This window comes from Equus caballus, chromosome 15 (assembly GCF_041296265.1).
Source record: "Equus caballus isolate H_3958 breed thoroughbred chromosome 15, TB-T2T, whole genome shotgun sequence".
NCBI classification, from domain to species: Eukaryota; Metazoa; Chordata; class Mammalia; order Perissodactyla; family Equidae; genus Equus; species Equus caballus.
In genome coordinates this window covers 100,562,752-100,589,167 of record NC_091698.1, presented here as the reverse complement: position 1 = coordinate 100,589,167, position 26,416 = coordinate 100,562,752, and the positions used below count along the sequence as shown (strand labels likewise).

General features: G+C 47.0%; 1 long non-coding RNA gene across 3 annotated transcripts in view; it reads right to left on the bottom strand.

The window, feature by feature from the left end:
- Positions 1 to 26,081, bottom strand: part of LOC102150293 (uncharacterized) — an 83,006-nt gene extending 56,925 nt beyond the window's left edge. For all 3 annotated transcript variants that reach the window (XR_011426619.1, XR_001378511.3, XR_011426620.1), the window contains exons 1-2: positions 25,755 to 26,081; positions 4,655 to 4,741 (exon numbers count right to left, since the gene is read on the bottom strand). This is a non-coding gene — a long non-coding RNA (uncharacterized lncRNA). The remainder of the gene's footprint in view (positions 1 to 4,654; positions 4,742 to 25,754) is intronic.
- Positions 26,082 to 26,416: the final 335 nt, after the last annotated feature.

Genomic DNA, 26,416 nt, shown 5'->3' with positions numbered 1-26,416 from the left:
TTGTGTCAGAGCAGTACAAAGGGCTCCATTCCAGAATAACACAAACTCTGCATTACGGTATATTGTCTAGGCAGTGTAAACCAAGCTGAATTATACAGCAAGACCATTTATAAACTTCAACTGAATTAAAGCCGTGTTCACACTTCACAATACTCTGCAGGGCAGACCCCACGGGAAAGGCTTACACATCTCACCATGCTACAGGGAGCAGCCCACGGACACTTCAGACAAGACCACGTTTTATAAACTTTACACAATGACTTTTCCCAGTAGCAATATGTTCACCTTTCTTTACTGTTCATTTCCACGTTTAATTGTTTGTTTTGATTCAGCCAGTATCGCCAAAGAAAGATTTTAAGTATAAAGTTCTTCTAAAGTCAAGCCACTCTACAAATTTTTTAATGACTTCTAAATTTATCTCACCTCGTTTCTCTAATTATTTTAAGGATCCTAAAATGGACGTGCATCATGAGAAGACTTTTTATTTTCCTAGGGGAGAAAAAAAGTAATAATTGTGTAAAAGAGAGCCTGTCAGTGCAGCAATCAGCAAAAGAAAATAGGCCAAGTTCAAGAACATACGAAGGTAAGTTAGAGCTTGTTTTGAAAGAACACCTTTTATTCCATTTTTCCACTCATAATAGAAATTTGCTGCTCTAGAGTTTCTTATTTTAAGTATGGGAACTAAAGTCTATGTATAGAATATCAATGAAGAGTCTTTTTGCTGTAGTTATTTTTCCATTAAGAGCCATTGACTTACAGAAACATGCATTGAGAGCTATAGCATGTTAAAATCAATTTATGTAAGTTGGGTGTGCACAGCTTTTTAGATACAAGTTAGTTTGAATAATTTTACTCATTGCCTTTAAAGTTAAGAATGAGTCATATAAAATTATTTCAGTAAAAGCCACAAACAATAGGCAAGCACAGTGGTGTGCTATGTATAGTTTATAAATAAGAGGATGGAAGCAAAGGGAGGAAGTAGATGAAAAACCAACGGGAAAAGGAGAGGAGGGAAGGGTTAGCAAAAGGAGGATGAAATGTAAAGTCAGAGAGCCAGACAAAAGCAATAATAAATCCTACAAGGTGGTGAAGGAAGGCCTCTTTGACAAGGTGACATCTGATCTGAGACCTGAATCTTGAGAAGGAATGTTCTCAGCAGAGGACACAGCAAATGAGAGGTCCTTGCAGCAGGAATGCGCATGGCCTAGTCAAGAACAGGAAAACTTGGGTGACTGGAGCCAGGAAGCCGAAGGAAGATGAAGGAAACGGTCAGAGAGTCAGACTTAGGCCTTTAAGACATGCAGGGTGGGGGAGGGATGACCTGGATTTTTATGATAAATGCAATACAAATCCATTGGAAGATTTTAAGCAGAAGGGTGATATGCTCTGCCATACACTTTTTAAAAGGTCATCTGGCTGCTTTGGGGGAAAGGAATTTAGGTAGGAAAGACTGGATGTAGAAAGACCAACTCAAGACTAAGAGACAATAACTGAATCCAGAAAAGAACTGGTGATGGCTTGGTCCAGGGTGATAACATTGAAAATTATGGGAAGTGGTTAGATTAGAAGGATCATTTGGGAGTAAAGCTAATAAGACTTGGTGTTAGAGTTGATGTGACACAGACAATCAAAGATGTATCCTGGGTATCTGGACTAAGCAACTGGGTGGATGGTGGCACCATTAATTGAAATAAATAAGACTAGAAGACAAGTTTTGCGGAGTGGAAGTGGGAATCAAGAGTTAAGTTTTGGCCTTGTTAATTCTGAGATGACTATAACACATCCAAGCGCAGCTGTAGAAAGACAACTGGACATGTGGTCTGACACTTGTTGGCAAGATCTGAGGGAGGCGCACCTTTGTACTTATCACCATACATCATCTCATTTAATCTGGTAACCAACAAATGTGGTGAGGTACACAGAGTAAATATTATCCCCATTTTCCAGAGGAAACACTGAGCCTCAGATAGGTTGAGTTTACTAGAGCTGCAGCCACAAGTAAATCACTGAGAATGGAACCCCTCCTCCAAATCTGGTACCCTTGCCACCATGCTGTACAGAAACTGAGGAACACATAGACTGCAACACGAGAGTGGCTAAGAATAATCCAAAATTAGCATATCAGAAATTTACTATTTTGATTACACAGTTATTGATTTAAAATTTGGGTACCAAAGTCAACTATCGCCATCATTAAGATACTCTATGATCTATTCATTATCCCTTTTCCGAACTTAGAATGAGGCAAGTGTTTATAAAAATTGTGTAAGACTTTGAAATGGACCAAAAAAAAAAAGATGACTGTGTGGCTTGTCTAGTTCATCTTTTAGGTTATCTCCACCTTTTACTGTCCTTGAGCTATTTTACAATAGTTGCACAAACAGAAATAGTTGTAGAAAACTGATAGTAACACAAATGATCCTTTCCATAGAAATGCAAATTGTGTTTGGTGGCGACGCAATCGATTATTGCTCTGCAGATTTTGGCCACTGTTGCATCTATTTGTAAGTTCACTTCAGGGTTTCTCGTGGCCTCTGGATGTGTTCTGAATGCTCTTTTGAACTGGTTGTTCACAGCTTTTTTGTTCCTTCGTTAATTAATTTGTTAACTAAAATCTTTGACAGGCATTCACTTCTATTTGTCTTAGGGTGACGATTTTAACCCTTTTTAAAAATTATCCTTTAACATAGGTCTACTTTTTAATATTAGAAATTCAGAAGTCCTTTTTAAAGAAACATTCCACCCCCTCCCCCCCACCAATTTTAAAGGATTTGTTCTTGTGAAAAGGAAGTACTGACATTTTAGAAACCAATTTTGGAACTTTAGAAATATGAGTCAATTTACCAGCAAATAACTAGTGAGGCTTTTCTGATATTGAGCAGAGTTTGTAAAGACATTATGTCTTCCATAGCAGTATTCAAACAATTATCTATGTGGTTTTGAATCTTCTGCAACTGAATGTCAAAACTGTTTGCTACCCAACCAACCCACTACCCTTCACCACTGACACACACATCCTTCTTTGTCAGGGTGAAAACATCAGTCTACTTCAGAACACATCGTCTTTGTTCAATGAAGAGTCGCTTGAGTGTCCCCTTTAGGAACTAATGAACATTTTGCATTCCCACAAAAGCCAACATCTCCTCCCTCCTTGGCATTAGGAACTGGCCACTGAAGATGGAGTTGAAAGATCTGTAAAAGAAGCCCAAATCCCATTGGGGAGAAAAGGCAGAGCCAGAAATTCAAAATTAAAGACCTGTTGGGAAGAACAGGGGTGGGCCTGATCCAAGGTCTCTAAGAAAAGACATCAAGGGTCCCAAAGAGGAATTCAGCAGGAAGTCACTGAGAATCTGTTTATTGCCTTGGGCTCAATACATGGCCTGAGGCTTGTTGGTGAAGGCTGGGTCTGGCACAGCTTGTGCTAGTAACTCCTAAGAGCATGGCCACCTACGGTGGGCTGCTCCAGGAAAACCCTGGCTAAACCTATCTGTGTGAACTAAGAGAATTGTACCCTGGGAGGCCATTCATGGACCATCACCGCAGCCTGTGCAGGGATGGAGAACATGAAGGCATCAACACATAATGGACAAGCATCCACAGGACTGTGCAGGACCAATCTTCAACAGTGACACCATGTGGTAGTAAGGGACAACTGCAATAATGGAGATGGAGCCAATTTCTGGTTCTCTCTATGGCTGACATTTGGAAGCAGAATTGACTGAACCTCTTTGGAGTAAGTAACCCCTCCTCCTCAAGTTTACATACATTTTAGAGGATCCCCTCAAGACTCAGGTATATAGGGGTGTATGTACGTGCAATGAATTAATTGGGAATATGAAAGTGATATTACCACAGTTGTATCTGAAGTGGCTGAACCAGGCTGCACAAGTTACACCATTTCTTCTCAAATAAAATTCCATATTATGTTCCAACTGAACCAGAAGGGAAAATCAAAACATCATAATTGAAAAACAGGAGTTAAATACTTTTTACAGCTTTTCAGCTGCTTCAAGTTGAGTTTCTGCCCCTTCCAAAGGATGGGAGAGTGAAGACAGCAGTAATTATTGTCTATGTTTCAGATTGCCTCTCTCTTGATACAGGTAGGATATAAGCCAGGGGCCCAGCCCCACCAAATCAGACATTCCTCATCCCAGGTCTTCAGACTCAGGCTGCATTCTGGCAATAAGACCAGGACTCAGTGCAGGTGGGCCAATGACCACAGAACTTGGGGCAAAATGCAAGTTATGGAAAACTGTAGTTGAAGACAGCTTTGCTTTTAATGCTGATAGATCTTCTGAGGATAAACAAGATTAGGCTACAAACAGAAGCTTTTGAGGTCTATAAAGAAAGGTCCTAAATAAGTCCACTTTTGAGCCAGCCCTTCAGCTAGGTGAAAGGAGTCCCAAGTCAGAAACCTCAAAATAGACACAGGGGGCTGCCACTGCGGTTTTCACTTCCACAGGACCGAGAGTTGCACTTCCATGCAGATCTCGTGGTTATAGAAAGGGACCCAAGGTGGGAGGGCTGCTGGTCAAGGCTCTCCCCCAGCTCTGCCCACCTGCAGACATAGTCAGGTTGACAGAGGAACTTCAAGGACAGACATTATCCAGAATGAAACTGGCTTAAAGCAAGAAATTCTTAGCAACACCATCACCTGTTCACGCAGACTCAGGGGCCAGCCCAAGATCCGAGTCCCTTTTGTTTTCTTGTGTGTCTTCCAATGGCCTGCTGTCCTCAATCTCTAGAAAACAGAAAGGATGAAGTAGGTACTTCACTCCAGCTTCTCATGTTTTCTTTAATTCCAAGAAGATCTAGATTTTCAGAGAACTCTAGAACTCAAAGCTAGATAAATTTGTAATAATTGAAACAAGTCAAATGCCAATAGTTAAAAATCTTTCTTGACTTTCTGTCTAGAGTAAAGGGAAACCAGGCTATCCTTAGGATTTTTAACTGCCCTAAATCTATCCAAATGGATATGCTGGGGAGCAGCAGATACAAGCACTTAATCACCAAAAATGTCCTCGACAAAGAAAGATCATAATAGGAACTGAACAGGAAAAGAGAGCAGAAGAGAGAGGGAGGGACTGAGGCAGGATGGCAGAGAGAACGAATTCCTCTCCAGGACAATCATTTAAATTGCACCTTGGCTGGTAGTGAAGGAAAGTCAGGCAGTGCTGCAAATAGGAGCTGAGCAGTCAGAAAGCACATCCTTTGATCCCTTTGCGGATTCCAACCCAGGGTCCACATCCAGAACCTTCATCCCAACGTTCAGAGAAAAAACTAATATGAAATTTATTCTTCTAGATGAATCTGAGACAGCTTCAGTTGTAAGTTCCCTAAAATTAAACAAAATAAAGTGTTGCACAGTGGAGGAACATCAACCCTAACTGGAAAAGAAGAGGCTAGCTGGGTGTAGCAATCACTTTGTAGATCTCGGGTCAAGCATCATGAACGCGGTCCCATTCATTTATTCCCTCCCTCTTTCCTTCCTCCTGCTCTGAGTAGCTGACGCTTTTGTGAGAAACATCTAGTTCAAACAGCTAGATGGAAATGCAGACAGTAAAGCAGCCACAGAGCGAGCCTGAGAAAGCAGCCCCACCCCCGGCTCCCTCAACAAGGGTGGACACTGTTGAAGCAGTTGAGAAGCTATAAATAGTATTTAACCCCTGTTTTTTTCTAATTCAATTTTTTATTATCTCTCCTGAAGCCCAGGTAGAACATAAATCTAGAGTCTGGTTGGGGGCATGAGAAAAGGCTTGAGGACATGGCCAGGACCTTGGTCACTGGGCTGAATTCTCGCCTGGTGGAGAGGACAGATGCTGCCAATGAGGACAAGAAAAGAGCAGCTCCTATAGGTACTACGTGCCTGCCATTCACCTGCCTGCAAGAGTGGGATCACCTTGGAAAGCCCCCTTTTAGAGGTGAGAACACTGAGGCTGAGAGAGGTTAACAGCCGCCCACGGACACACATCTAGTTGGTGGTGGGTGTGCACACTGGAGGCAGGTCTCTCGGCCATGAGACAATCTGCTTACATGAAGATGTCTAATAAATGAGGAGGGGACGAGGTCGGATGGCACGGGCTGAACCAAAGGGAGTTCCAGAAGAAGGGGATGGGGTATGCAGAGTGCACAGCTGGTTCAGGAAACGGGAGTCCCAGGGACGTCTGGACATGGGGGGTGACGAGGAGGTTAGGGGCCCTTGATGCTCAGTAGCTTGCATGCCTCAATCATTCTTTCTTTCCTCCAGGTACCTAGAAGAGGTGAAGTACAAGGACAAGGTTGGCTTTTTTCTCTTGAGAATGTAGCTCAGGTTTGAATTTGTCTTCAAGGCTTACAAACAGCAGGATAAGATTCCAGTTCCCTCGTAGTGTCGACGGTGGGGGTGCCTCAGAGGTCCCCTGACACCTGCCATCAGTGAAGTCCCTGAGGCTCGAAAGTCGGGGCGGAGCCAGGAAGAGGCAGCTTGGACCTAAACACAGCAGCTGCTCTCAGGTCAGCCTCTCAACCAGGAGAACTTGGTCCCGCCCCAAAGGATCAAGAAATGGCAAACCTTCTCTGGGCCCTCAAACTTGAAAAAATGTCACATCTGGCTAAAACAATCAAGAAAGCCCTTCTATGCAACAGACAGAATGTTCCAGAGGGAGAGGATTCCTCCTGCGCTACCCACCTGGAGGTCCTCTGCCACTTTCAAGAGAGACGAGTGCCCAGGTCAGATGGGACTTCAGATCTCATTGCATCTCCTTTGACATCAGCCCTGCTCCTCAGGCCTGTGGCCATCACTCCCAGGACAGTCCTCACTCCCCCTCCTGGGAGGGGGCCGAAGCCGTGTGGACCCTTTATGGGCAGACAGGCATCTGAGGAGTTTGTGAACTGGCCTCCATCGTAAGGCGAGCTAACGTGGGGGTCCCGGTGGGGTCACCACCTGCACAGGAAACTACTTAGGGACATTTTAATGCCCTGGACAGTCGGAATCCACTTACCTTAGGCAAACTCCTTATAAGGAAACCCCTTTTTAGAATCAAAGAATCACAGGATTTTAGAGATGAAAAGTGCTTGGTGTTTGTCTTGTGTAGTGCCCACCTCAAAGCACGCTCCGAGGAATCAAGTGCTCCTGAAAGATACTGCCCGGCAGGGGGCTAGGCAGATTCTCTGGGTGAAAGGACTCCTTTGAACACCGTCCACCAGGCAGAGCAAGGCGCACTTGATGGGAACACACAGACGGTGTATTTCCCTGGGCACAAGCTAGCCTCCGAATGCCAACTAACACTGCAGGCCCCGGGGAGGCCCGAGGGAGGGTCTCCTTGCAGCCTGTCCCTGAGCAGAAGTCCCCCACAAGGGTATTGAAAGGGGAGAGGCAAATGACCTGTGCAGATCCGAAGTTCCAGAACTGCGTACTCCCTGCTAAGGAAGTGTGGGATGCCCAGAACTCAATTATAGTCAATCCAATTATTTCAGGCCCAAGCTCCAGTGCCAGGTCAGGGGGCAGATACAGAGATTTCCTGTCCAGGAGGCCCCAGAGACCCCAGTGTGCAGGAAGGGAGGGCCCCAGCAACAGGCCACAACTGCTGAGACCACGCTGGGGCTCTAGGAAGAGCCCACCCTGCCTGGCTCTCCTCAGGGTCCTTGGCCCCACGGCATCCACTCTACTCACTCCCACTGGCCTTGGCTGTCTTCTGGGTGTCCTTCTGTTGGTCCCTCCCCTCATCCACTTTATTCCTGCACCCTCCCCTCTCTTTGGCAAGCCTACTGAAAGGCCAGGGAAGGTGTCCGCCGGGCGCTGGTTCTGGGGAGGGAAAGCCCAAGAGAGAGACTGGAGGGGTGAAAATTCAGCAACTGCTTGATGCGCAGTGCAAGGGGCAGGCGTCAAACAGTGTCCAGGTCTCCAGCCTGGGTCGCACAGGACACAGCGATGCCCTCAACAAAGATGTGGGGGAGCAGGCAGGAGGAGACATTTATGAAGGATATAAAAAGTTAGCACGACAGTCCCAGAACAGCTTGGATCCGAGGCACCTATCTCCCACTTCTGAGCAGAACTGACTCCTTCCCTAAGGGCCATCCTGTCCTTGTCACTGCACCTTCGTGCCCCAGGGCCAAAGTACTTCAGAATGCTTCCGGAGCAAGGACATCAAAATAGGTTATAAAGTATATTTTGGGAAGAAAAAAAGGTTAATTCTTCTTTTAGTACTTACAGGGGAAAGCACTGTCTTGATCTGAAGGAAAAAAAAGAAAGATGTTCTAGCCAAAATTGAGTGCAACCGTGAAGGCGCCTGAAGCTTGTTTCTCTCTTGACACTGACTTGGCCATCAGTAATGAAATGGGGCATTTTGTAACCTGAAAACTGAAGTGATTATTTAAACACTTTCCCGGGCTGCTGATTTATCTGCCAAGACAGAAATTCAGGGTGGAGGAAGGTAATGAAGCAGACCTGTGTCTGCCGCAGGATGCACGTGAGCAGGACTCGCAATCTTGGCCCTCACCTCCCTCGTGTGTGACATAGGAATATAAGTCCCTATCCTGCAGGGTCTTTGTGAGGCTTACGAAGGCAATGGTGACCATAACAGCTGGCTTTGACTGGGCTGGCCAGGCAGTGGGAGCTATTCCAGAAGCTTTACATGCGTGAACTCAGTCATCGCACACAGCGGCCTCAGCGGTGAGTCCAGAGTCCCCATTTCACAGGTCCTGGGAGCCTCCTGAGGAGGGTGGGAGTCGGTCTCCTGGAAAGCTCCGCACAAGACTATTTTGAGGATACAACAGTCTGAAATTATAAGGTGGAACCCAATATTGAGCAAACAAGAAATGAAGTGGAAGCCACGTTCACTGTGCAGGCACAGCGGAAGGATTCCTCTCTGTGCTCATCCCTCTAGGGTAGTTTGAAGACCCAGCATCCCGGACAGACACCACTCGCCTCGGAAACCACAGCGCTTGCAACCTCTGGCCCTCTGACCGCTCTGGGAAATCATGTTTACTGAAATCATGGCTACTTTACTGTCACTTGACTTGTCCCGGCCTCATCCTCACTTTTCTTCTGGATGAGAAGCCCCCGGAAGGCAGCACCGTGTCCCACACGCCTTTGAATCTCCATAATAGGTACCCTGTATTAGATGCTCAATAAATACTTGCTGATTTAAAAAAATGTATTTGAACATATTGAAAAGATTCGGAATGAAAGGAACTAACAAATTGGAAGTTCCTTTGCGAAAAATTCACATTTGCAGTGCAAAGGTTAAACGTCCTAAATGGGGTGAGGCAAAGCTAATGCTCTCTTTGGAAAATCATTGCATATGTTGCAAACATCTTCCTGTGCATTTGCTCCAGCTGCTAAACTCAGGCAAAAGCAGGCCTGGCGATCTTCTTCTTCCTGGATAACTTGCTCAGGACTGACGCAGAGGAGCCCTCTCTTTGAAAGGGAACCGAATGCAATTAGCAGGATCTTTTGCAGAAGCTCTCAATGGGAGCCGTCTTTCTGAACAGGAAACGGCATGGCTCCCTTCCCCCTCTGCAGGCTGAGAGCTCCCGCCGCAGGCTTCCCGCAGGTTTCTAGCTTGCCGGGTAGGTTTGGGGGAAGTCGTGAGGTCAGCACAGGGAAGGAGGAAGTGGAGAGCAGCAAGGAAGTTGAGGTCGAGAGATGCAAAAGGGCCTCCTTGGTTTTCAGACTCAGACCTGCCCTTCACCAGCACCCTGCAGTCTCTCCACAGAGAACCTCACCTCAGGGCTTCACAGGTGGCTCAGCTTTGACTCAAATCAATGCCAGAATCCAGTGAGAAGAAAGGCTCCACATGCAAATGTCCCTGGGAGACGTAACTAACCTAATTTCTAAGACGTGAATGGCTGATGTCTCTAAGACAAAGATGGGGGGAAAAGGAGAGAAAGGGCGTGGGTGGCTCCACTGGGCACAAAGAAGGCAACATTATCACCTCACAGTTGGGTCACAGGCCACAAGGGAGTGCCAACCACATGTCCACAAGTGAAACATGTGGACCCTCCCAGGCCGTGGTGGTCCCACAGCTCCTTTGCCATTTTGCCATTTGTCTTTTTGGGGTACCATGCCAAACTATCAACCCAAGGCGTTACTGCAATGACGACACTGCTTAGGATTCAAAAGACCAGAGTCCTGGTCTCCCTCTGTCCCACGTAGTGTGTGAATTGGGGTAACTCACATCATCTCTCTGAGCCTCAGTTTCCCTATCCGTCCCACGAGCTAGGTGCATTTGAAGCTCAATAAGGCTCTTTTCAACAACAGTACCCTTTATTCTGTGATAGAAATCCTGGCATCGTTAGAATCAGCTTTCCCAAAAGACCCATCATGCTGGCTGATTTTTGGTATCAGTTTGACTGGATCACAGGGTGCCCAGAAATTTGACTAAACATTATTCATGAGGGTGTCTTTGAGACTGTTTCCAGATGAGATGAGCAGTGGAATTGTTGACTCAGTAAAGTAGATCACCCCCTCAATGCGGGGGCATCATCCAATCCCTTGAGGGCCTGAGTAGAACAAAAAGATGGAGGAAGGAAGAACTTGGCTCTTTCTGCCTGACTCATGGGCTGGGACATTGGTCTTCTCCTGCCCTTGGGGCGTCTGCTTCTCAGGCCTTCAGACCAAGACTGGAATGCACAAAATCTGTTCCCCTGGTTCCCAGGCCTTCGGACTCAGACTGAACTACACCACCAGCTTCCCTGTGTGTCCAGCTCGCAAAGGCAGATCGTGGGTCTGCTCAACCTCAAGAACCGCATGAGCCAATTCCCTATAATAAATACCTTCCTATATATTTATATGTATCCTGTTGGTTCTGTTCCTCTGGAGAACTCTGACTAACACACCCACCAAGAGATTCATGGTCCAGATGACTCCACGAGGGGGTTTCAATTGTCTTCATGAGAGTGAGGAAAACTTCTTGCATGCCACTCTAGCGACGCTGGAAGAACTCTGCCCTTGTGAGCCATGGCTGCAAAGTGGAGGCTTGAAAAAACTAACCCTTCCTCCTTCTCTCCCTTCCTTCCTTCCCTCCCTTCACATTTCCTTAGGAATTCTGGATTATAATCCTACAGCAGATTCTCCATCATTTCCATGCAGAATGCTCAGTATTTGTAACCTAATGAGGCTGAATCAACCCAGAAATTGAGCTAGGAGGTAGGATCTCAAGTCCACACCTCTTGGCACAAAAAGAGACAGGCTTCTTCAGACTAGTTGAGAGAAGGAGAAAGGCAAGGCGAAGTCTTGACGCCCCATCCCAGGGCTCAGGAGACTTATTGCGTGAGCCACCCGCCCTGAACAGTCTAAAGCACCTGTTCTGGTGTGAACCAACGGCTTCTCCAGGAAAAGAAAAAGAATTCCATCTCATCCTGTTGGAAGGTGTGCTCCCTTCCTCACAGCGTCCTATCCGAGTCTATCCGTGAATTCCTGTTATAGCTCCTTTAGGGTAAAAAAATCATACAGCAGGAAGTTGAAACGCCCTTTGTTCCAACCCAGAGGACACTGGTGAAGGGAGCGCTGGCTTCTAAAGGCCCAGCCCAGCCCAGCCGTCCCAGCTGCCGCTCAGGTTGGTGTTAGGCGTTAATGTTCTACAGCGATATATAGTACATGAGCAAATACAGGACTTTTATTGTCTGCCTCCCTAAATCTGTCCTGCTATAACTTAAAAAAGAAGTTACAGCATCTCTATAAAACTATTTGGTTTTAACTAGGTTGTTAAATTTGTTTGCTGAGGTCAGCTGTAAGGCGTTAAGAATTTCAATAGCACAGGGTGTCAAAGATAAACACTCCAGTCAGTGTGTGGCAGTGGATGAGATTTATTTTGCAAACTTGGCCAACTCCAGAAAGGGGATTATACGTTTTAGGAGATAGGGCGCCGTCCTGTTACTGATGTTCATTTAGATTTTTTTTTTTTTTTTTTTTGAGACGGAAGGGCATTAAGCCGCTTCATAAATGTTAACAAAAGTTTGTTGCAAAGCATAAGCCCCAAAGTAGGGAGGAGGGGGTCAATTGGCAGATTGTGCCCCCAGGTGTGGCCTGTGCCTACCCGTGGAGAGCAGGCTCCTTTATGACATACACTGTCTGCTTTCATGCTTCCTAAAGAATCAGGAAACATTTAGAATCGGCCCATTCATACTTTTAATTTTGTTTCTCACAGTAGCTGAGTACTTGGTGGCGGCTAAGATATTCGGATGCTAAGTCAATGATTTTTTGCTCCTCCTTTGACTTATATTTGTGACATCGTAGCCATTGCAAGGATGCCAAACCCTTAGAGCTGTTTCTTTATAAAAGTAAGAACTATGCGCATATCAAATTCATTTCTAAAAATTATTTTATTTAAACCAGTGGTTCTCAACCAGGGCCAATTTTGCCCTCTGCCCCCAGGAGACATTTAACAATGTCACTTTCGGTTGTCGCTCCTGGAGAAGGGGAGATATACTGGCATCTAATGCGTAGAGGCGGGGATGCTGCTAGACATGCTACAAGGGACAGGACAGCCCCACAACCAGGAATCATCTGCACAGACTGTCCAGGCCTGAGGGCAAGAAACTCTGATACGCCAATCACGACCTCTCCTCATAGAGGATAAGAGGTACCAGTTCTCTGTACCTGAGTGCTCTGAACACACCGGCACCGGCTGAGCTTATCTCGTTTAATCCTGCCTCTGTCAGAAATGCTCTCTTCTGATATGACCTGAAAGTTAGGGTTCTACAAAATCCTAGTATGATCAAAAATTGTCAACGACCTCAGTGTCCCCAAATCCAATCAAAGATGTTTCGCCCTCATCTCACTTAACTCCTGGGCAGCACTCAGCCCTGCCTGCCACATTCCCACCTGGGAAACCCTCTCTGACTCCATTCACCTGCCACCTCTCTCGTGTCACCTCCTCTGCCATCTCCACAGAACCTCCCCAAACCAGTCACCACAGGGGTCCTCAAGGCCCAAGGCCAGCTCCTCTCTCCTCCACTGCTGGGCTCTTTGCTGTGAAAGCTTGGCCACACCTCAGCCTCAACCACTTCCCAGCATGGACAACTCAGAATGCAGGATTCCAGCCCAAAGCTCTCTGTATTCCACACCCCTCTGACTGCCTGGCTGTCCTCTCCTTAGGACATCTCGAAGGCAACTCAGACCAGGGCCTGAAACGTACCCTGAGTCCGTAATCTCCCTCCTAGACCTGTCCTATTCCAGCGCTCGCTGGCTGGCTCGGGAATGACCCCCATTTGCCCTGCTGTGGGTGGAGCCTGCAGGTCATTCTTTACCCTTTAGTCTTCCCAACGGGCTGTAACCAAACCGCCACCCAACCCTGTGGTTAACTTCCAAAATACTCTCAAATCCGTCCACTTCTCCTCAATCCCTATACCACGCCCTTGCACAGATTGCCACTCTCTCTACCCTGGACCACTGCGGTAGACGCTCAGCAGACGTCCCATACCCACTCGGCTCTCTCTGACCTGTGGCCACAGGGATCCCACCAAATGCACGTGGAGTCATGATGGCACGCTCACCTCAGCCTGCCTGCATACTCACGCACGTGCACACACAGGAACGCATACCGCTTGCAGCCCGTCACCAGCTTTCCAGCGCTCTTAAGGTAAAACACAACTTTTGAACTTGGCGTACAAGACCCTCTGTGTTCTGGTCCCTCTCATTCACCCTCTGCCCTCCAAGCACACAGGCCTTGCAGTCCCTCACTGTTGCCTCACTCTCTCTGACCACAGGGCCTTTACCTGAGCTGCTTTCCTCCCCACACCCCCCTCGGCTGTTCCCCGTCGTCCTTCAGATCTCAGCTCCGCATCCCCTCTCCTGGAAGCTTTCTCACTCCCCGCACCTGTAACATCCTCTTAGAGCACCTGCTCCAGCCTCTCTAAGCACTGCTCAGTTGCGATTTTACAGGCTTTACTTGTGTCATTGTTTGGTTCTTTTATCTCCATTGACTACAAGCAACTTGAGGGCAGAAGAACTGAGACCTTAGAGATGCGAAATAACCTGACCAGGGCCCGCAAGGAAGGCAGGTGCCATCTGACCCCAAAGGCTGCTGTGCTCTTAACGGCTGACTGTTCCACGCATGGAATTGCAGTTAAATATCCAAACTCTGGTTTTATCTAAGTATCACCTAAACAACCATTAGGCAAATATTTCAAATACAACGAATGAATGAATGAACGACTCATCCTCCCCTTTTACCCTCTTCAGATATCTGATCACCTTTTATGGTTTTTGAAATTTAAGCTCTGGCTCCCGGTGGAGACACACCCCACTTTCAGGATCTTCCTTCTCCTGCAGCCCTGAGCCCCCCTTGCAGCACGGGATGTTGAGCGGATGTTATCCTTCACTCTGCGGTCAGTCACCGGAAGGGCTGTTTCTGAGTCTGGCTTTTTGGGGCTCTCAGCGTTTGTTTGGAAGTAAGGAAGCCGCTCAGCCTCAGGGCAGGCCGCCCCTCCTCTAGCACTGGACTGACCATCATGAAGGCCTTTCTGTGTGTCAGTTTTACAAGGAGAAATGCTTTTAAAATAAGCCTTCCAGTGTCCCTCAATGAGAGTAACCAGCAGCCAGTACTCACGCTACACCTGAGAACATGGACAGGCTCACCGTGAGAGCGTGTTGTTTCCATCGTGGAAAAGTGTAAAACCTCGGAAATAGACACTTAGTAAAGGAATAGGAGGAAAAGGAAACACAGCTCCTAAAATGGAGCACACAGTCGTCACCCCTTATTTGTGGGGGAGACGTTCCAAGACCCCCAGTGGATGCCTGAAACCGCGGATAGTACTGAACTCTGCATGTACTAGGTTTCTTCCTATATATACACAGCTATAATAAAGTGTAACTTATAAATTAGGCACAGTAAGAGATTAACGATAACCAATAATAAAATAGAACAATTATAACAATATACCATAATAAAAGTTACCGCGAATCTTAGCAACCTCAGTATACCATTTTTGTTTTCTTTCCTTAAGTTGAGAACTTTCACTTTTTCACTTAAAGGACTCACTTTAGGGCTTCTCTTTGGCATATCCAAATTGCCGGCATCACTCGTCCTGCACTTTGGGGCCACTATGGAGTGAAATAAGGGTGACTTGAACCCAAGCACTGGGATACCTCGGCAGTCGATCTGATAACCCGGACGGCTACTAAGTGACTAACGGGCAGGGAGCATACGCAGTGTGGATCCGCTGGACAAAGGGGTGATTCCCATCCTGGGCAGGACAGAGCTGGACCGTGAGAGATTTCATCAACTACTCAGGATAGTGCGCAACTTAAAACTTATGAATTGTTTATTTCTGGAATTTTCCATTTAATATTTTTGGATGGCAGTTGACTGCGGGTAACTGAAACCGTGGATAATGGGGGACTATTGTACAAGAAAGTTAATCAAAGGCAGGATACTCAAGAAAATGTTAATTCTACGGTTTCAATGGGAAACATAATGTGTGTCAACCATCCAGAGACCAACCCAAAATACAGCCCTTCATTGCAGTGGTGAGGTAATAAATAGGAAGCTTTGTTCTAATTTTTCATCTCTAAATTTAGGTTCATTGCACTACAGAGCTCAACATCTTAAAATGCATGCCAAGGCGGCTTTATGAAATTTTAAGCAGACTTTATTCATTTTGTTCTGTACTTAAAAATATGAGATATATTCTGCATAGTGCGTAAATTACATTACCTGTTTGGTAGGAAATCAGTCTTAAATTATTTGTTTCTGGGACCACAGTTCAATCCTGTTTAATTGCTTTGAAAGCAACGCAGAAAGCAGAGCTGGGCTGTGCGCTCTGTTCCGTGAACCAGACGGAACTGCAGGAGATACGGGGTCTGACGGGTCTCAGTTTTAGGACTTGTGTGACATTCCCAGGCTCTGCAGAATGGGAATTAGCAGACCCTCTGAAAATAGACAAGCCACTTAGGCCCTAAGTCATATTGCCTACCCACAGATCTTTCTCCTCTCACCTCTTTTCCCTGCTTTCCCCCTCAGCACACAGGAGGAAGCTGCTGGCAGAATCTTTCTTTCAAACAGAGTCACCCAGACCCCGGGTGGAAGCTCAGCTCTGCCTCTGGGCAGTGGAAGGATCAGTTCACTTTCTAGAGAGCCATTTCTGCAACAGGAAGTTGGGATCATGACAGTGGCCTCGCCAGGCCGTTGGTAGGACTTAATGAGAGGACCCAAATGCAGCTCTTAGCGCAGTGCCTGTCAGGTCCACCAGCCACCACCTTTGGTCACTTCTCTCAACTCCAAATTCACCTCAAGTCTGTCCAACAATAATTTGCTGAACCGTCACCTCCCTAGACCAAAGCTCTCCTCTTATCCCTCTCTCCCTGGGTTCTCCTACAATCTCATGTCTAGTGGCCAACAGGCCCATGAAAAGATGTTCAACATCACTAACTATCAGGGAAACACAAATCAAAACTACAATGAGATGTCACCTCACTCCTGTCAGAATGGCCATAATTAACAAGACAGGAAATAACAAGCATTGGAGAGGATGTGGAGAGAAGGGAACCCTCATACACTGCTGGTGGGAGTGCAAACTGGTACAGCCACTATGGAAAACAGTATGGAGATTCCTCAAAAAATTAAGACTAGGGGGGCCAGCCGCATGGCCGAGTGGTTAAGTTCGCGTGCTCGGGCCTCGGCAGCCCAGGATTTTGCTGGTTCATATCCTGGGCGAGGACATGGCACCGCTCATCAGGCCATGCTGAGGCAGCATCCCACATGCCACAACTAGAAGGACCCACAACTGAAAATATACAACTATGTACTGGGGCTGAGCAGGGGGGAGCTTTGTGGAGAAGGAAAAAAAAAACCAAGATTGGCAACAGATGTTGGTTCAGGTGCCAATCTTTTAAGAGAAAAAAAAAAATTAAGACTAGGACTACCATATGATCCAGCTATTCCACTGCTGGGTATTTATCCAAAGAACATGAAAGCATGAATGCGTAAAGATACATGCACTGCTATGTTTATTATGGCATTATTCACAATAGCCAAGACTTGGAAGCAACATAGGTACCCATCAAGGGACAAACAGATAAAGAAGATGTGGTATTTATACACAATGCAATACTACTCAGCCATTAAAAAGGATGAAGTCTGGCCATTTGTGACAACATGGACGGACCTTGAGGGTATTATGCTAAGCAAAATAAGTCAGAGGGAGAAAGTCAAATATCCTACAATCTCACTCATAAGCAGAAGGTAAAAACAACAACAAACAACGACAAAGAGACAAGGATTGGATTCGTGGTTACCAGAGGGAAGAGGGGAGGCAGGAGGATGAAAGGGGGGATTAGGCACACGTGTGTGGTGATGGATTGCAATTAGTCTTTGGGTGGTGAACATGTTGTAATCTACACAGAAATCAAAATATAATGATGCACACCTGAAATTTGTATAATGTTATAAACCAATATTACTGCAATAAAATAAAATAAAATTTTTTTTAAAATCTCATGTCTAAGGACTCTTCTTGCCTTCTACATACTTCGGGGTACAGGACCAGAATCACAGTGAGCGCTCCTAGATGGTAAAGATGCCGAAGTCGCCAGAATCAGCTCCTCACATGTCAGGAAGCAGCTCTTCTCTCCAAGAAAATAAGGTTCATCAGAAAATAATATCCACAGTGATGGTCCCCAAATGCCACTTGGGTGTATATTCTCATACAAGGTTCTGCACCCAAATTATGGTTTTTCAAAAAGGCAATGTTGGGGCCCGCCCAGTGGCATAGTGATTAAGTTCATGCATTCCACTTCAGCAGTCTGGGGTTCACAGGTTCTGATCCCAGGCGCGGACCTACACACTGCTCATCAAGCCGTGCTGTGGCAGTGTGCCACGTACAAAACAAAGGAAGATTGCCACAGATGTTAGCTCAGGGACAATCTTCCTCACCAAAAAATAGGGGGAGCCAAGTTTCTGCTACTAGATAATGCAATATCTTAGGCAGTCACAGAAAAGATCTGGGCAAACATGTCCTATGGAAGCTCCCTCCCTATTCCTGCAGATGGAGCCAGGGAGGAAGGGGAATGGGGTGCATGCGCACTCTCCTTAAGAGCCCCATTGTACAGCCTGGATTCCCAGATGCACAAATGGAAGGGGGAAAGGCTGGGACGGGAAGAGTGGGGAAAGAAGCAAGGACTCACATCTACCATGAGGGAGGGAAGGAGGGTGGGAGGAAACCCACCAAAAGACACCGCCAGATCCCAGGTTTATCGTGCAGCTGCCCTGAGCCCGCCCTTCCAACCCCACAGACTCCACAGCCCTTTCTAGCAGTGACGACTGACACTGCGAGTGGCCTGACTAGGTCTGAGGACACACCCAGACACCTTGATTTTTCCTCTTCCCTTGACTCGAAATCTAATTTTTCCTTTCCTTTTAGAACTTTGAATGATGCTATCACTGAAACTTCTAACGATAGGCACCTCCCAGTTCACAGACTCTGTCCGGATGACCTGAGGGAATCACGGCCCATTCATTCAGGAGCATGTCATTCACTGGCTGTGAGTGACGGTTGCCAGGACTCCCCAACGACATCAAGCCAGCTTAGAATTCAAAACTAAGTGAAAAAGCAATATACGAGATTCTATCAGCACCAAGATTGCAAAGATGTAAAGTCTTGATGGATGGGGGGAAACCCAGCTATGAGGCGGAACAGTAGATGCCTTAGGAGGGAGGGAGAGCGTGTTTCTCCTTGTTGAATTTTACATTGCACTTGTAATACTTTCTCGGGTCAAAGTTAACTGTGAAAATTCTAAGTGGTCCAAAAAGACCCTGTTCTAAAAGTGCATTTGTTTGTTGATATTTTTCATTTCAGACTGTAATGTCCCATGGAGAAATTAGAAGACATGGTTCATCTTCCAGGCTACCTCACAAATGTCCTCTTACTCTGACTATATTGATTTAACAGTATTATGGATCAGCCTGGAAACAAACCACAGGATGGGTTTTTCACCTTGATTTCTTAGGAATGTCATTCTCCAACTGTGAGCTCCACCTCCCGCAACTGCAGACAGGGCAGACACACACAGTTTGGGGGAAGCCGAGCTGGCTGGTTTCTTGGGGCCTTGGCTGAAAGAGGGGGTATCTGCAACCCACCGGGAGCAGGGCTGGAAGGCAGAGTGCAACCAGAAGTTCTGTGCACTGGAGAGGACTCATTGAGGACAGGAAAGTGCACGGAAACCAGAGCACCCAGTACGGGGCCTGATGCAGACTTGGGTTTGAAAGAAGCCAAGCAGAGAGGAGAGGAGGGGGCTGCCTGAGAACAAGGAGCGGGGCTGGTGAATGATAGCCGCTCTGGACTGCCTGAAAGTGAAGCCCTCTTGCCTGCCCTTCTAGCAAAACCTCAGCAGGTGCATCTGTGCATTTGGACCCCAAAGATCCTGGAGCACCCCTCCCTGTGTCTGGGCCCCTGCCCTCTCCCTGCAGTGAGGACAGAGGCAGGGCTGCCCCATTCCTGAACTGGGGATCCAAATGCAGCGCCCACTGGATGCCCACAGACAAGAATACAGGACGATGCTACAACCAGGACTTTCTTTCATCTTCATGCATGGCCTGTCCACAGAGGGACTCGGGGGCTCTGGGCCTGCAGCCACCCACCCACAGAGTTCAGTCATTTCTTGGAAGCGAATGTGCGGCCAAGTATGCATACGAGGGAAGAGGCTATTGTCTTTCACATCCACAGCCGTCACCACTCTCAGCGACAGGACCCCTGGGCGAGCTGGCCAGGCGGGGCCGTTGCTCCAGGTGGGGAGGCCGCACCCCTGAAGCTGTGGCACTCCCTGGAGAGAGAGGTGACCTCGGCCCCAACCGCGGTGCTGGAGAAGGTCTCCCTTCAATGACTGCAGACTCACTTTAACCACAAGCTTCTCCCTTCCTCCACGACTCTCACAAGCTTGTTTCAGTATGTTGTTCAGACACCATTTAGAGAAAGCTTAAACTCATTAAAGCAAATCTCCTCCCACCTGCCCCTCCACCCAGGTTCCCGGTTGTGTGCCAACTGGCAACTGTAAATCATAATTTCGCCCAGAGTCTTTCATCACTTGTCCTAGAAGTAAGTGGCCCTGTTGCCTGTAGGTCCCTTGGTGATCAGCACATTCTTGAATGGGCAGCCTCTCTGAGTCAGCTCATAACAAAATTCCCAAAGAGGGCAGAGACATCCAGGGTCTCTGCTCAGCGTCTGCTGGTTGGAAACTTGATCTCAGTCTCCCTTTCTAACGTATATTCTGCTCTGTCGTTTGGCTCAGACGTCATCTACTTGGAGTAGATGGAGAGGAATAAAACAGCCAATGACTGTTGACCCGACACTGGGCATCTGGTGTGAAACCCGTGTGCTCTTCCCACTGAGACTAGCCCTGGATCCATCACTTTGGAAGCAACCCAAACTCAGTTACTCACTTAACCCCAATACCCAGCATGCCTGATGATGGAAATCAGAAGGGAAAAGGAAAATCTTAGGGGAGTACCCAAGAGGGAGACTAATTATAGCCCTAAAAGTTCAAAAAGAAATTGGCCCAGGCTTCTCTTTTCAGTGAAACAACAACGTTTGCAGTGCTGGAGAGCGGCTTCACAGCACCAGTGTGTCTGGGCTCCCCGTCAATTAAATCACAGTTTGACCAACAATGTCAGAAACCAGGCCTACGAGAAGAAGTAAAAGGAGATCCTCTCCCTGGCAGCAGATTCTCACACTGGAACTCCATTAAGCATTCCTTCCACTCCTTGCCCATTGTGCTAAGGCCACATCCATTCTTCCAGCCTGATTGTGCTGGTTTGACCATCTCCTCTTACTTCTCCCCCTTCTGTTTCTTTTCTGAGCATGCCCGTCCTTTGCTGTCAATTCCAGCCCTTTTCCCCTCTCCAGGATGAGTAGCATCAGTGGGCGAGGCAGTAAGGATGGGTAAGCACCTTTCCCCTCGGGGCTCACAAAAATGTCGTCTTTGATTAGGGATGAATTATTTTAAACTTGTGTTTGAGCCGAAGTCTTTGCTATAAGTGGCCCCAGTTTCTGAAGCTAGCCTGCGAGGCTGGCCATCCACTGCCTTTCCACCTCATGAGCTTTCCCAGGCCCTGTCCCTCACTGGCCCCTCCCTCTGGCCCTGCCATGCCATCCACCTCCCTCTCTCTGTCCCCAGCCCAAGCTCATGTCCAGAGGCTCTAGGCTGCTGGTCTGGCCACATTCCAGGACTTCCTATGGCCAGCCTCATGCTGCCACTCCTCTGTCGTCCACTTCACTTGTATTCATATTCTCTATCTCCTCCGTCTGACACCCACCGTCTTGTCCACGGCAGTGAGCAGTCTGCTCACACAAGCTTATGTTCAAAGTCATCACTCCCACTTTCAGTTTTCCCCGTAATCAACAATTCACTAAAAGTAATTCCTGGGCCTCACAATAGGAACTTTTTCTATGAGCTGCAGATTTTGCCACCTCCCAATTTAACCGAAGTGAACTTCCCAACCCTTAATTGTCAAAAGAAAGCGGAATTTGATTTATACAGTTATGTTAAATAAGATTCCAGTGACAAGGCCAATTCAGGTGATTGGAAAAAGGTAAAATTGAGTCAAAGTTCTACAGGCGCAACACTACAAATTAGGAAAATTCACAGTGGAAAGTCATTCTCAGGCTGCTCTTTAATCCTATCGTCTCCTTACTGTACTGGGGACGCGTACTTAGACTATAAAGCCAACGAGACTCCTTGTTTCTGTCCTTACAAGGATGCCCATTTACCTTCGAAAAGCCATACTAATCAGTTAATGTGACTATCGCGGGAGCCTTTTATATAGACTTTTGATGTGTGTAAACTGAATTGCCAATGAATCCCAGGATGGACTCAAGAAGTCAGCAGGATCTCTCTCTGCCGGATGTCATCGTAACAGAAAGTCACCTAAAAAAAATCTCCAGCATGTAAATTACTTTAAAATCAAGCAGGGCTGTTTTACATTTTGAAGATAATAAGATTAACCAGAAGGAACTGAGAGAGAAAACCATTGTCAAGCCCAAGTGAAAAACGCTCAAAAACTATAACCATGAGAGAGCTGAGTCATCTTTGACAGAATTTCAAGGCCCCATGGAAGTCCCCAGCACCATCATAAGAGGGGGTCGCATAATTCTCTTCTTCCATGAGCCAATCAATTACACCCAGCCCTCAGTGACAGGCGTCATCAGGCCGAGTTGAAAACACCGTCACGCAGAGTAGGAGACACCACCCTTCTTTGATTTTGGGGGCGTGCTTTATCACAGCTGCATTAAACTAACCAGAAATCACATCAGACAAGGGGGAGACACATTGGATGGCTTCTGACATGGGGTACAGAGACGAGTGGGGAGATTTCAAATAAAAATGTTACAAAGATAGATGAGTTTCATCTTCAAGATCATCTTTCTGTTCTGAAAACCCAAACATCAATGTCCTAGGCCCAGAAAGTAAAACTGACAACGAATAGGATGTGAAACCAGCCCGACTACTTGTATTTCGCCATGATGCTAAAAGAAAGTGCAGGAAGTTAGGCAGCTCGATGATGTTTAAGGTCTCTCAGACGAGATCGCCAAGTTCTAACGATCATACTCAAATGTTGTTAGCAACAATAGAAAGCACAATCTAAACATGTGATTTAGGAAATTTTTTTAAAATGCATTTGGGGTTCTTTTGAGAGTCCTGAAATTTCCATAGCAGCTGCATACTTCAGTCCTGGTGGCATTTGGGGAAACACTTGTCAAATCCATATTTGGAGCCAAAACTGCCTGTGTGAAAACAATTTTTTTCCCTATTGTTGAGTGAAAATTCCATGAGCAAAAAATTCTTGCATTGTGTCCAGCAGAAGTACGTGTTTCCACTGAAAATATTACCCTAATGAGCTTGCTTGTAATGTTTACATTGGAAATAAGCAACAGGAATACACTCGCTCTCTCCCTTTCTTTTTCTCTTCTCCTACCTCATCCTCCACTCCTAGTGAGCAAGTGCAAGCAAACTGGCAGACAGTCAACAATGACAAATGCAATTGCTCTCCTCTGGGTCACAGGGAGGCCTCTAGATATCACCCTACATCTGCAACACACCCCTTAGCTCCCCCATCGTGTGTCCTCTTTAAGGAAGAGCTCAGAAGGTTCTGACTTGTAATTGTGGCAAAAGCTTTTGGCACCGCCTGTTTGCAGACTCCAGCCCAACTGGCTGAAGTAGTCTTTGCTCATTTACCAGCCAGTTCAGGTCTCAGCTGCAGTTTTCAGCTTTGATCAAAGCTGAAGCTCATATCATCACAACATCATGTGTGAGCCTGGGTCTGGAAGACCAGGAAGCAGCAGAGAGGGGACATGGAGCAAGGCTGGGCCACCTGCTCCCCATTAGGTTGAGATGAAAGGGTGCAGCTGGCTGGCCCAGGGAGAATAGGGTGTGCACGGGGGTGGGCAAGAGAAGATTGGCGAGGGGTTTCCAGGGCCTGGAACCCCACCCCTCCTTGCTGCCACTTACGTGCTTCCACTGAGCGCCAGGTACCGGACTTGGCACTTAGCGGAGAATAAGAACCCAGCCCTCAACCCAGCCTCACAGTCAGGGCATCCCAGACACACAGAGACACAGCTAATTCTAACCGATGTCAGGCGGTGGAAGGCCCAAACGGGGAAGCAGTAAAGACCTCTGGGAATAGAGAGAGAGCGAACAAAGAAATATCAGAAGGCAGCCTGCAAGGATAGCGGTGTTGCAAAATCATCCAGAAAGGGGAAAGTGAAGGGAGAAAGCAAAGGCTTCCAGGACCTTTTCTCCCTTCATTCAAATCCATCTATAGAATACCTACTAATACAATTATTTATTAACCACCTACTACATGCAAGACACACAAATAAATAAAGTATCGGTTCTGCCCTCCAAGATATCAAGACAAAAACACAAATGACTGTGGAAAAGAGTTGGTGATAAGTTATTCGATCCCACAAAGCCCCAGGGGAGCGTAGGGAGAAGCTGCCTTTGCAATGAGCCTCCAAGGCAAGCGGGATTTCAGTAGCCAAGATGGAAGGTCAGTTTGGGCAGAACTGTTGGGTCTTAAGAGAGAATAAAGGCAGGTACAGAGCTTGCTTCCATGGACTGCAGGTTTGAAGGAGGAAATCTCATGGCCTGAGGGCAGCACTCCCCTGAGCAGCATTCTGTGCTCTCTTAAGACGAGGGGTATCTGGAGCTGTGGCCTCTGTCCTGCAAAGAGGGCATCAGCATTCAGCATTTCCTGGGGCAGCAACCAGACCAGGAACCCGGGGGAGTGCCAGGCAAGAGAGATGGGCTCTACCCCACGGGCTTGCACAATTGCCTCTCAGCTTTCATCAGGGCACTTCCTTTTCACAGTCCTGCGGGGCACCTCTGTCCTTCTACTCTTCTCTGAATGCCTCAAACTCCAAGCCCAGCCGCCCACCTTTCTAACATGCTGCGCAGCCCTGGGCAAGCTATTTAACTTCTCCTTGTCTCAAATGCCCCCTTTGTAAAATGGGAACGATTAAGAACAGTATTTCTCATAGGGTCCCACTGAAGATAAAACAGGCGCGTGCCTCGTAGGACACTGAGCACAGCTGAGTCCTCACAAACTTTAGTTATTATTACTTATGTTTCATTACTAAGCGAGTTCGTCCACACCCATGGCTCCATCATAATTTATAAGCGGATAAGCTTTCAGTCTATATCTGCAGCTCATCTCTCTTTCCTCGTGACCAGCCCTGAAAATCCAACAGTCTGTGGACATCACCCGGTAACTCCCACAATTCCGACAGGCACCTCAAATATTTCAGACCCGTCTAAAACGGAATTCAACGACTTCCCTCAACCTTTCCTCTTTTCTCCCTGATCTGGGTGAATAACATCCAGCAGTTACCCAAAAGAGAATTCGGACGGTCATCCTAGACTTGCCTCATTTTCCATCCAATAAAAAGATCTGATCTACTCAAAACTTCTTGGTGGGTGACCTCCTCTCCACTCCGGCTCCCATGGCCTTATCATTTTTCATCTGTCCTTCCCCTCTGCCTCCAGGCTGCTTCCCCTCTGATGGTCTCCCGACAGCCAGCTCACAAGTGTAATCCCATCACCCTGCTGGGTAAACCCTCCCAGGGCTCTCATGGCCCTCCAGAACATCTATACTCCTTCCATCAGCATCTAAGGCCTTTCATGATCTCTCCTGCTATCCAGCCTCATCTTCATGAATGTGTGCTTCACACACTTAGCCCAGAGCAGGCTCTCAATAAACACCTGTGGAATGAATGAATGAATGAATGAATGAATCCTCCATAGGTTTCCCGTAAGAACCTTTCCTCTGGCCACTCTGAACTTTTTCTGATTCCCGAGGCATGTCATCCTGGAAGACAGGCGTTGGCCGGCCCTCACCTCCTGCAGCTGGCTGCCTGCTTGATCCTCTGCTTCCCAGGACCTCCCCAGCTGAGACGGGGGTCCCTCTGTGCCTTCAGGACCCCCAAGTCTGTTCCCCTTCAGAGACTATTCCCTGGGGGTCAGTTCACTGCTGGTCATCCCCACTCATCTCAGAGCTCCCTGAAGTTCAGAGTCATTCATAATTATCTAGAAGTCTCTGGAATAATGCCTAGGACTGCCTGGTCTAAAGTAGGCATTGCATTAATGATTTATTATCCCACAAATGAATGGATCAAATGCCAACCATGTAGAATAAACAATACTCGCAAAGAGAGAAGTCAATGTGGCATCTCTTTTTTTCCTTTTGGCTTTATTTCTGTAGAACTTTACAGTATATGTCACCTACTGTCTCACAAGAATAGAATAGACCTTAGTTTCCCCTCCTTTTTTCTGCCAGACTTACCTCCTGCTGCTGCATTGACAGCATTTTGGAAGGTCTACCTTTCCCTCAAATTTCTCATGGTGATTAAGGACTGTAATTGCCGCTGAATGGTCCAGTTTAGCGCAGAGAAAGCCAACCAACATTCACCAGTGGACTTTAAAGGCTGACGGGTGAAACAGCCAAGAAAAGTTCATTTTCGCGGAGCCATAAAAGCGTGGGGGAAACTCCCTCAGGCCCTGCAAGAGCAGGCCTTTGTGATGCAATGTTCCTCACGGAATCTGCGGAAATTGCATCCTAAAACTGCAACAGACTGCGGGATAGAATAACAAGCTCTGTTATCACATCCCAGCGACACACAAACGTTGCTCATGCAAGGAAGAGCTCTGGAGAGCCACTTGTCAGGCAGGCTGCCCGGACACACCCCAACATCCGGACATTCTCAACCCCCCTCAATACTGCTTCAAAGATCCTGCACAGCATAGGCGTTCAAGGGCACGAGAAACAGGCGAAACACACCTCCCTGTTCTAAGTTTACAGTTGAAGCCTGCTCAAGAGACGCCAAGACTTTTTGACATTTTGGTTTTTTCTAAAGGATCAAGGGGTAACAAATGTGGTCACTATACCATGCATGACTTTGAAATGAATGGGATTATTTTCCCACACAGGACCAGCTGTAAAGATGC